The 12,175-nt window shown below is 38.1% G+C and overlaps 1 protein-coding gene and 1 pseudogene across 7 annotated transcripts in view; both read left to right on the forward strand.

Annotated features, from left to right (window-relative positions):
* The window catches only part of LPAR1 (lysophosphatidic acid receptor 1), a 218,670-nt gene that overhangs the window by 132,071 nt on the left and 74,424 nt on the right, over positions 1-12,175 (forward strand). The window lies entirely within an intron of this gene.
* Positions 3,415-4,186, forward strand: LOC131761476 (ADP-ribosylation factor-like protein 2-binding protein pseudogene; annotated as a pseudogene).

Here is a 12,175-nt window from a genome sequence, read left to right on the forward strand (position 1 = left end):
CGTTCAGATCTCACACCTGTGATTCCAGTAAGGGAGGAGTCTTCACCATCAGTATTTTACGAGGTATTTCATTCTGTCTCATTTGCTAAGTGGCTGTCTTGGTTTCAAGCCAAGGAAACGAAGATATTTTGATCCCTTCAAGTGATGTTCCGTAGCTTTCATTAAACATGTGAATTTGGGTAGATGCTCATCGTCTTCATCTTCATCAACAGATTTGTTCCCCTAGTTCTTACCCAGTTCTCTGGTGTAACTAACAAGTAGGTCTCTGCTTGGTGTCTGCTGGAAGACAGGTGTTTTTGAACATCATTACTAACAGGTTTTTAGAGGTTTTATTTCTTTTTTTTTCTTTTTTTTTTTTTTTTTTTTTTTTTTTTTTTTTTTTTTTTTTTGCGGTACGCGGGCCTCTCACTGTCGTGGCCTCTCCCGTTGCGGAGCACAGGCTCCGGACGCGCAGCCTCAGCGGCCATGGCTCACGGGCCCAGCCGCTGCGCGGCATGTGGGATCTTCCCGGACCGGGGCACGAACCCATGACCCCTGCATCAGCAGGCGGATTCTCAACCACTGCGCCACCAGGGAAGCCCTAGAGGTTTTATTTCTGATATTAGAGAGTGGATACATTTGGATTAAAGCAGTTGAATTCCTTGTTCAGTGGGTTGTGTTTTTTGAGATTGAAAGACTTTTGGTTTTTGGTTTTTTTTTTTTTTGGAACTTTGTATTATGCAGTTTTCAAACATTCACAGAAATCAAAATAATAATATAATGAATCCCAATATAGCCATCACTGAGATTCAACAGTTATTAACATTTGGCCAGACTTGCTTCACCTTCTCCTATTTTGGGGGGATGAAATATTTTAAAGCACATCCTTGGCATCCTCTTATTTTATCTCAGTCCTCATACATCAATATGCATCTCTAAGAAAGAATTCACTCATACAACCACGGTCCCATTCTTACACATAGCAAAATTAAAAACAACATTTTAATATCATTTTCTACTCGTCCATATTCAGAACTTCCCAATTGCTTTTCTCAAAAGTGTTTTTGCAGTTGGTATAGGAAGTGTTATCTTTTAAAAACACTGATTAGATCAGTTTACTCTTCTGCCTGAAACTATTCAATGATGTTTTAAGGTTTAAAAATGGAATTGTTGCAGTTGTTAAATTATCAGTCCCTAAAGTCAGGGATCATGGCTATCTTGGTAGTAACTTTCTTTTGGACTAAAGTGTGAGCAACTACTTGTAGTATGACGTATGTTTCCAGTACCACATAATGAAGACATAGTGTGGTCTGGCTTCACCTACCCAGAGAAAAGAGAATGTGTGGGCTTAGATCCAGGTGAATTTTGGTTCAAATATAGGTTTCAATACCTTTCAATATAGATCTCTCTTCAGCTAATTTTTTAAATTAATCTCTAGAATTCAAATAATATATACTGTGCTCACAGATTTAAATGGCAAAATATCTGCTAGCTACTTTGTACAGTATTAGCTTCTTAATAAGATCCCTGACGTATGTCCGTTCCTTCCTTTTTCCCCATTAAGTATTCCCCATAGTTTTTTGCAGGGAGTGAGTGGTTATCTCTACATATGGTCTATGTGTATGACGCGCTTATGTGTAGTATGCCAGAAGATCCATCAGAGGAAAGCCAAGTTGGATAAACACTCTAAGGAAAACTCCAGTGTATTGCCAGGAATAAATGCGTGTGAAGATAAACACTGAGATTTCTGACTTACTCCATCTCGAACCATGTTTCTATTAGAAGTTAAATTTGTTCTCATATTGCAATTTGAATTCATCTCTGCCCCCTTTTGTGTTTATAAACACAGATAAAGTTTGAGAGGATATCTTATTTCAGAATCCAAGGGCACATTTGGAGTTTTCTATTCATAAGACAAAATTTTACTGGGATACCTAGGGTAAACCACAGATGAGACCTTTCATGTTTGTTTCTTTTTCTTTCTAATTGGTTTAGTCTTTGATGATTAATGGAGCCAATTCTTCATCCTTCAAAGTGATGTGGCTTCCTCCCTCTTACTGCCATGATGGTGCTCTTGGCCTATTTTCCTTTTTACACTCCTAGCTTCTCCAGTTATTTTTCTCTGAACTTTAGTTGCAGCTATTCCATGAATAAATGCTAAGGTGGGAAAATGCCCTGCTGTTTTTACCAGCTGAGGAGATGGTAATCAGAGGGTCCAGGGGATTTTTGTCTTTTGAGAACTGTACCTTGCTGTAATAAGACTGTCATTTAAAAATTCCACCTTGGATGGTACTACCCAGTGATGATACTGCGTGACGGTACTACCATTTGGTAATCACATAGCATCCCTTAAAGAACTGCCTGTAAGTTAGACTTATTACCTTTCGTAAATGATTGTCCTGGGCAGGCTCAGGCTGGGAGAGAAGTGATAGTGGGTTGTTATCTGCTCCTTAGCATCCGATAAAATGTTTCTGAAAGGGCCATGAAAGGGATAAATTCCTGAAAGGCAAGGTTAGGTAGGTATTAAGCAACTTTTAAAGATTCAGACAACCTTTGGGAGCAAGAGTGCCTGTCCTGTAGGAAGAGGGATAGGGTATGGTTGTTGGTGAACAAGATAGCTGCCCGATTTAAAAGTATTTGCACTGAGATGAACTTCCACCAGCCAGCATAGGGAGGTTTGAAGCCTTAGTTCAAGCCGGGGAGAAAAAGTCATTCATCTGGATTCATGTTTGGGCCCCAACTCCAAGGGCTTCGCATATTCTAGAACGCTGTTTAGCATTACCTTAACTGTGGTTGATCAAGTTACTGAAGTCACCTGGCAAAAACCTGGCAAAAAACAAAGGGCCCGGGAAGAAGCCCAGCCCTATGGCCTGTGCAGTGGGCTTACCTCTGACATGCTGGTTTGTATATGGATGCACCGTGGGAACTCAGGACTCAGAGGTTATGGTCAGGCATAGATGTGACAAGTCAGATGGAGACACTCAGCTGCTGGTCAGCTCACTGTCTCATTCCAGACCAGCTTGGAAAAGCAGAGCAGCAACACAGCCCGCAGCTGGAAATTCAACTCTCTATCAGCGGAGAAAGAAAAGACAGAAAAGGTAGAAGGAACAAGATGGCATATGACAGGGAATCTGCGAGATTGTAGTCCTGTTATGCCAAGATGTTTAACTCAAATGATGTATCCGGAATATACATTTATTCTTATGAGAACTTCTCTGCATGATTTCTTTCTCAAAAATATTTAAAAATTGCATTAAGTATTTAAAATATTTAAAACTGCCTCTTTTCAGTTGCACATCTTCTTGCTTTCCTCCAAGCTAGTCACAGAAAAAGCATCGAGAAGCTGTTTGTAAGAATAAGAGAATACAACAAGAACTTAAAGAATAGGTATACAACCCTATTTTTTAAAAATTGAGAGGCGGGGCGCGGTAATGGATGCCTGGACCCCGCGGCGGCAGCGGCGAGTTTAGTGAGGCCTGGCAGGGCTTAGAGGCCCGGCCGGCGCGTGGCCGCAGCCGCGGAGCCTGGGGCCGGGACGTCGTGCGCAGGCGCTACCCGGCTGGGCCGTGAGCCACCCGCGGCCTCGGCGGCGAGTCCTTCCCAATGCCGGTTGGGGCTCTGCGGGGCAGAGCGGAGGATGCGCCTGGGCCGCGATCGGGGTAGAAGGCTGGCGGCCCGCTCCCCCGCGCGTGGTGGATGCAGCGGCGGTGGCGGCAACAGACGCCCTAGAGGAAGAGAGCTTCCCGCTAACCGTCTCTTCGCCTCTGACGCAAAATTGGATGCTGTGGTTGGATATTAAGAGGACATTATCATGGATGGGGAGTTCCAGCTATTACAGAGGAATTGCATGGACAAGTACTATCAGGAGGTTGAAGACGCAGAAGCGAGTAAGCTCACCTACACACCTACTTTTAAAGAATATATTTCTTTGGTAGAGAAGTATATAGAAGAACAGCTGTTGGAGCGGATTCCTGGATTTAACATGGGGGCTTTCACTACAACTTTACAGCACCATAAAGATGAAGTGGCCGGTGACATTTTCGACGTGCTTCTCACGTTTACGGATTTTCTAGCTTTTAAAGAAAGGTTTCTGGACTACCGAGCAGAAAGAGAAGCCCGGGGACAGGACTTAAGCAGAGGTTTAGTGGTGACTTCATTGTGCAAATCATCTTCTGTGCCAAATTCCCAGAACAATCTGCGGCGCTAGGTCCCACCTGCAGGTAATGGGATCTTTCTAGACATCACCAGCCCAATAGACTGGGAGAGGCTTTGGCTAATGATGTCAGAAGAATACGTCTTGGAAAGACGGAGTCTGTTCTGCAACTCTTCACTAATGTTAAGTATTGATGGGTCAGAAGAAAATTACCGGACTTCCCGGACACGTGCTTGTCTTCGGTAACCCTAGTACTCCTCCCTGAGCAGACACCTCTTGCAGGAGCTTCTGAGTCTGGCTCCTGCATCAAGCCCAAGACCAGCATTCCACCTGGGGGGCACTTCCCCAGCATACATGTTGGTGTGCCCATGTTGGAAGAACCCTGTCATCAACTCTCTTGGCCCAGCAGGCCTTGCATGTCCCACCAGGCTTTTTGTGCACTCACAAAAAGCTTTTTATATGGGTCAGAGTTTCAGTCCTGCAGCCTCAGTGGGGTTTTTGACTGGGAGTATTTATCTAGGGGTTAACTCAAGCTAGCTGCCCATCTCAAGATTTCTGAAAAATCCTACTATCACAGCTAGTCTTGGCTGTAGGAATCACCTTAGATTTCCTTTACCTAAAAGGTACACGTGAAAATCAATTCCCAGTCTTACATGTACAGTCCTTGTATCACTGTCTTCTGCTGGTCCTGATGTAGTCCCATTGTTTCTCTAACTCTCGTTTACGTGTTTTTTAAAAAATATTTTTATAGATGAATACTCAGGCTAACCTAGTGGATATAATCTTGGAACTTCCATGATTACCCACTTCAAGATCAAAATATAATATGCTCTGTGATTTTTAGCTGTTAGTGCTATGAAAGCAAACATGCTTGCTACGTTGGTGTTCCTATTTTACTGGGCACCAATGAATGTATGCTGGAAGTAGTCTGAAAGGATTCCTTTCTTAGAGCATGTTAGTGTTTGTGCAGGTTTGCTTAAAACCCTTTCTGTGTAAAACAGCTCCTTAGGTTTTCTGTTGGGGTAGGGGCTCTGCACTTACTACTTACTGTCAAAATAATCCTACCAAGATAGTGTTCCACTGGTCTAGCTCAGTAGGAGTTAGCAAACAGCTTTACTGGTCATCTGTCTGCTTGGATTTAGTACACTGGTTTAGTACAATGTTTGATAGAGCATTACTGACAAGAAAACATGGATGTCACATCTCTAGAAAGAAAAACTGTAGTAGTTCAATTCCCAGTGTGTACCTTAGTTATTATTTTGTTTGTTTTTATTTCTATTTTTCAAGTAAAAATAAGAATCTCTGCTGACTTTTCACTTGGCTGTTCTGGTCTTAAAGGATGAGCTATATGGCTGTGTGTTTTTCTGTAACGATGTGGCACTTATTAAATACTTTTTACCATGAGTAAAAATAAATAAATAATATAAAATTGAACACCTAAAACCAATACAATGATCTATGTTGGTTATATCTCAATTTAAAAAACTGTTAAATGAGAAAACTACCCAAAAATCCTGTATACAAATGCCTTAAAAGTATCAAGTATTTAAGAATAACTCTAATAATAAATTTGGTATAAGAACTCTGAGATTATTTATAAAACCGTATTAATAGGCATTAAAGAAGACTTAAACAGAGAGATACCATGTCAGTGGATTGTAAGATTCATTGATTTCATGTCAGTTCTCTTTAAATGCATCTGGAGATCGAATGCAGTCACAATAAAAATTCCAAAAAATTGTCTTGAAACCTCACGAGCTGATTCTAACATTCATATCAAAATACAGAAGGTCAAAACTAGCCAATATCATCTTGAAGAAGATGACCTAGGTGGGAAAAAGTGATCTTCCAGATATCAGAATTTATTATAACATTATAATAAATAAGTCAGTGTGGTATTTGTATAGGGATAGATAAACCATTGGAAGAAATAGAGCCTAGACATCAATCCACACGTATTATTGTAAAAAAAAAAATGTATTTGAAACAAGATAATACAGAAAGATATTCTGTTCTTAGCCTATGGAAATAAAAAGGGCCACGAGAAAATAATTTTCTTCATCGGATGAACTATTTAATTATCTTGTTTTGATCTGTGAGTTCAAGAAGGCTGCATTTTAGAGGTGGTGTTTGGTTTATGAAGGTTTAAACCCTCTGGGTTACTTGATTTAAAAGTTTCAGGAGAAATGGATGTTACAGAAACTGAATAACTCAGTTCTTAAAAGGTGGTGTTTTTCTATTTTACAGATGAGGAAACTAACTTCTAAGAAGAGAGTGTTAAATAATTTATTGAAGTCATATTAGTAAACAAAACAACTGGAATTTGAACCCAGATCTCACCAATTCTGGGGTCTAAGCTCTAAGCTACTATATAAATCTGTAATGTTATCTCCCAGACCCTTTGCTGTCTCCCAGGAAATAGGAATGTTAAGTGAAGCATGATCATGTATTTCAGTTTTTATCTGTTAATCATTGTTTGGGCCTGGTGGAGCCTAGCAATAGTGCTCACTACTTTCCTTCCCCTCTCCTTCCTTCTCCTCCCTGCTTTATTGACAACAGAACCCATTTGCTTTGACTCCAACTGAATAAGGTGTTTGTTTGTTATTTTAAAAATATGTCAGGATGTATGTATATGTATAGCTGATTCACTTTGTTATACAGCAGAAACTAACACACCATTGTAAAGCAATTATACTCCAATGAAGATGATAAAAAAGAAAATATGTCAAGCATACAGAAAAGTGTAGAATGTTATAATACAATAGGATGTCTATTACCCAGCTTTTAAAATGTTAACATTTTGATGTAATTGCTTCAGAATCTTTTGGGTGAAGATGGTCAAAAGGTACAGACCTCCATTTGTAAAATAAAAAAGTCCTGGGGATGGAATGTACAGCATGGTGACTATAGTTAATAATACTTATATTGCATTATTGAAAGTTGATGAGAGTAGATCTTAAAAGTTCTTATCACGAGAAAAATTTTGTAACCATGTATGATGATGCTTGTTAACGAGGCTTATTATGGTGGTCATCTCACAGTATATACAAATATCGAATCATTATGTTGTACACCTGAAACTAATGCTATATGTCAATTATACCTCAATAAGAAAATATCTTAGGCTTTAATAAATAAAACAAAGAAACATTATAGATAAAGTTGAGCCCCTTGTACTCCTTCCCAATTCTATTAACCTCCGTCTTGACTCAGACCATAAATATTGTTATTTATCATCTCCCCGCATGTGTTTGTGGATATATACATATGTGAAGAAAATGTTTAAACAATATATAGTGTATATAAGTTTTTTACATTTCTAAGAATGGTGCACTGCATGTATACTTTGCAAATTGCTTTAGTCATTAGCATACGTAAAGCTCTACTTTGTTCATTTTGACTGCTTTATAGCATACCCTTCTGGTTATTTTGCAATTTATCCATTCTCCAGTTGACAGATATTTACATTGCTTCTAATATTTTGATATTATAAAAGTGGCAATGAAAATTCTTGTATATGCCTCCTTATGCACATGTGTGAGTTTTTCTGGGGTTAGAATCTCTCAATCATGTGTATGAGCATGTCCAATTTAAGTGTTTTTTGCTGAACTATTTTGCAAAGCAGTTGTACTGAAATTTTATTCCCACCATAACTGTATGACAGTCTTCGCCAACTCTTGATATTTTCAGACTTGTTAAATTTTGCCCACCTGATGGAATGATTGGGTCTGACGGCAGTTTGTATTTAACTTTCTCTGATTCCCCGGAAGGGTAATTATCTTTTCATGTGAACGACTGGGCATTTAGTTTTCCTCTTCTATGAATTGCCTGTCCCCATCTTTGCCTATTTTGCTATTGGATTGTTTGGCTTTTCTATTTTGATTTGTAAACTAAGCCTTTTTTATGTGCATTGCCAAACTTTTTACTATTCTTCAGCTTTTCTTTTCACGGATTAGGAAGTCTTTTGCTGCACACAAGTCTTGAATTTTGAATTTTGTCAATGTTTTGGTCTTGTTTAGAAAAATCCCCCTATTCACAAATTATAAATATAATTCTTTATTTGCTTTTTACATATATCTCTATATCACCTGAAATTGATTTCTAGGTATGATATGACATAGACAGTCAATTTGTTTTATTTTTATTTTTTCATATAGATGAACAGATACACTGTTTTCCCCATTGGTGGGTAAAGCCATGTCTCATATCGAGTTACCATGGAAATGTGTGTTTCTGGTTCTTATTCTATTCCATTGGTTGTTCATGTTTTTCTGTGCCAATATCATGTCTTACTATTATCACCTTAAAATAACATATTCTTTTCCATAGGGCATCTAGTTTTTTGTTTTCCAAGTTACCTTGGATACCCTGGTTCTTCTGTACTTCTGTAGCAGTGTTCAGGGAGCCTGTCAAGCTTCGTGAAAAACCCTTTTGGGATTTTCATTTTATTGCATTGAATTTATATATTAATTTTGGGAAAATTGACATCTTAACACCTTTTTCTGCCCATGAAATATTATCTCTTCAAGTATTTAGGTTTTGCTGTAAGCTTTTGAATATTTAGACTTATTCCTAGATACATTAGACCTTTTGTTATTGTAAATGGGTTGTCCTTGAAATAATAAAAAAAAATTTTCTGGTGTTTCTGCAGGAACACAGTTGATTCATGTGGCTTGATAGTTAATCCAGCAAATTTACTAAACTCTGTTAGTACAGTTTGTTTATATATTATCTTGCATTTTATATGTAACTGATTAATCATTTGTGAAAAACAGTAAGTTCTTCTTTTCCAGTTCTTTCCTTTTTTTTTTCCTTATTGTTTTGGCTATAATCACCAATACATGCTAAAAGCAACTGGTGATTGCATCACCTTTGTTTTGTTTCTGCCTTAAAAGGGAATATTTCCATCAAATATGACAATTGCCATACATAAACCTTTTACCAAGTTAAGGAAGTTTCCTTCTAACCCTAGATTGCCAAATTATCATGAAAGGATATTTAAATTTACCAAATGAATATTTCCATTTCTAGTGAGATGATCATTGGCCTTTCTTCTTTCCTTGAATTTGTTCATGTGATGAATTCTATTACCAGATTTTTAAATGTTAAATCATCTTTGCATTCTGGAGTAAACTCTATTTAGTCACACCTCTCTCTCTTTCCCTATATAGATCTAGATCTAGATATGCAGATACAGAATCTATATTTTATTTAGGAACTCTTCATTTATGTTCTTAAATAATACTGGCCAGTAATTTATTTCACTCTTAATCTCCTTTTTGTTCTGGTACCATGGGTGTGCTGGCTTCATACAGATATAACCAAATAAACTGAGAATGGGAAATCAAAACAGTAATATGAGGTAATTTTAGGTAGATTTCACAACAAATGGAAGTAAAATGCTGAACCACAGTAACATGGGAGCCAGAGGTGTTAGAGTGAAAGCTCATCAAGGGAAGAGGATTACCTTTAGACTTCAAGTCAAGTATGCATGTTAAAATATTAAAAATAAGCATTAAAGAGTAAAAATGGAAATGTAACTGGATCCAGTTGAATTGGAGAAGGGAGAATGCAAAACCTCAGTCGGTTCAGTCTTGTCTTTAGTCTGATATTCTTGGGTCCTATCCTACTGTGTACTGTTCTGCCGATTCTCATACATGGTATCCTTCGTGTGTCTTTTTAGTCTTTGGGATGATGAATTCATCATCCGTGGGGCTGATTCGAGAGAATCCTGTGTGGCTGTATTGAGGCCTGGCCCTCTGGAGAGGTTTGATGCTCGCTAGTGCCAGCACATGAATGGGAGGGGGCGGAGATATCACAGTCTAAGGACTGTGGTTTGTGTTAATTTCTCCTCCTGTGGGTTCTCAGATTTGGCAAAGGTCTAACTTCATTCTCAGACTTGGCAGAAGGTCTAACTTCATATCGCATCTTGATTGGGAAGGGAGGGGTCTTGATTTCTGAAGGGAGTCTTTTCATTTATTTATGAAATGAGCCTGGAGCCTAAGCTAAGACAAACTTCCTCGTTTTCCCCAGTGCACCTGGGTAGATTATTTTTTCTGTTCCACTCTTTTACTGATAGGGAGATCTTCAAGACTCCTAGCTTAACTATTGGGTCTCAGTTCTAAGTCAGTTCCTCAGTCAAGGCCAAGGGCTCATTTTCTTTTTCCCAGTAATATTTAATGCCCTGTCTCCATGATCTTGACAGTGTGCTGCCAGGGCAGCCTATCACCTCAGTTTGCTGTTCCCTTTTAGCTCAGCAGTGCATCTAAAACACTGTATTTTTCTCCAGCATGTCTTAGTGTTTTTAGGCTTGTTTGTTTGTTTTCCATTTCTTCCTCTTGGGCCCGGACTCAAAATTTTCTCTGGAAATTCAACTAATATGATGTCACTCACTCAGCCTGTTACAAGGGGCCATAACAGTTATGAAGTATTTTCATTGATTTACACTTGTTTTCCATAGTTTTCTTTTTTACATGTGTGTACAACATATTCACGTACATTGTTACTATATAAGAAGTAGCATTTTATGTACTTTTTCAGATAAAGTTTAAAAAATCTAGTAGTTGCACATTCTTCAGCTACTGCGAGGCTAACTTTCTAACTTTAGAACATTTTTAGTTTGCATCAGCATTGTTTTGTGTCCTATTTTCTGATTATAGTGGTAGATCATTCCTTTTTTTTCTTTTTATTGTTTCTAATTTGAGACTCTGAAAAGTGTGAGAACTATTTTTCTTGTTAATAGAGACTTAACTGCATTTAATTAAATTCTGTGCCATCTCTTTTCAATCTTTTTTTGGTGGCGGGGGAAGAGGGAGGAAATGTGTGGAAGGTCTGATTATTTTAGATTTAAGAACTAGAATTGAAGAGCCCTTAGAGATATCTTATTTTACAAATGAGAAATTGACACTCAGAGCAGTTATGAGACTTACTGAAGACCAAATTAGCTGGTGAGCATCAGAATCAGGGAGAAGTCCTCACCCACTCCACTGTTGTACTTTAACAGAAGTGGGAAACCAAATTGGCTTGATTTAGATCTTATTACTGGTCCTTCATTCAGTATAAATTAAAATCTCCCTTTAGGATGTCAGTAGAGTACATATTTACATTCTTATCTAAATGCTTACTAAATCATAAAGGTTTGGTTACCAGTTCGTGAGCTTGTGCGAAGTGCTCCCTTCTCCACTTGGCTAATGAAGATGTAGTTGTCTTTCAGGAGATTAAAAACCACACTGGATGGACCATGAGTGACCCTCCACCAGGTGCCCAGGTGTTTCCTGTTGGTACCCCTGGAAGGCATAGCGTAGTGCAGTGCCGTGCCCATACCTGGCATTCCACAAATGTTTGTGAATGTGCCAATGAAGAAATGAAGTGCATAGCGAAGATGAACACGCTCTGTGTCTCTTTAGAGTTCAGGCTTGGCAGAGTTGTTATGACTTCTTTTGAGATCATATGATAGGGTGAGGTAAATTTTTGAGATTCGGAACATCTGTTCTGTAGAGCAGCCAACGAGGCCTCCTCCCTCCACCCCATCATCCTGAAATGTAATTGGTGGATGTGCAAAGGGCATGAATGTGGACTTCTCTTTTTAGCTTTGAGGACAATTTATTTTTGGAATATTTTGTTTACGTCTTTGTTGCTTGGGCAGGGCGGAATTCTGTAACTTATTACGGAGAAATTTCTAATTATAGTCATTGGGATTTTGGAATAATGAACTTTAAAAAAGTATTTGAGTTTTGTCTGATTATATTCTTGTTTCCCCCTAAATTTCTTGCAACAGATACTACTTTTCTAAAGAAGGAAAGAAAATCATTTATAGTCTTACCTATATAAATTTCACAGAATTGTCATTCTATACATCATTTTTTTACTCTATATTTTCTCCAGTAATTTGAAAAGTAATCATCTTACTTTTAGTGTATTAACTACTCAATTTGGTGGCTTTTGAATCAATTATATTTAAACTTATTTTTGAAAATTATTGTTACAATTTAAATAGTATGTTTTGATTCATACCTGAGTAATAAGAGAAAATGAACAGATATT

The sequence above is a fragment of the Kogia breviceps genome, chromosome 8 (genome assembly GCF_026419965.1).
Source record: "Kogia breviceps isolate mKogBre1 chromosome 8, mKogBre1 haplotype 1, whole genome shotgun sequence".
NCBI lineage: Eukaryota > Metazoa > Chordata > Mammalia > Artiodactyla > Physeteridae > Kogia > Kogia breviceps.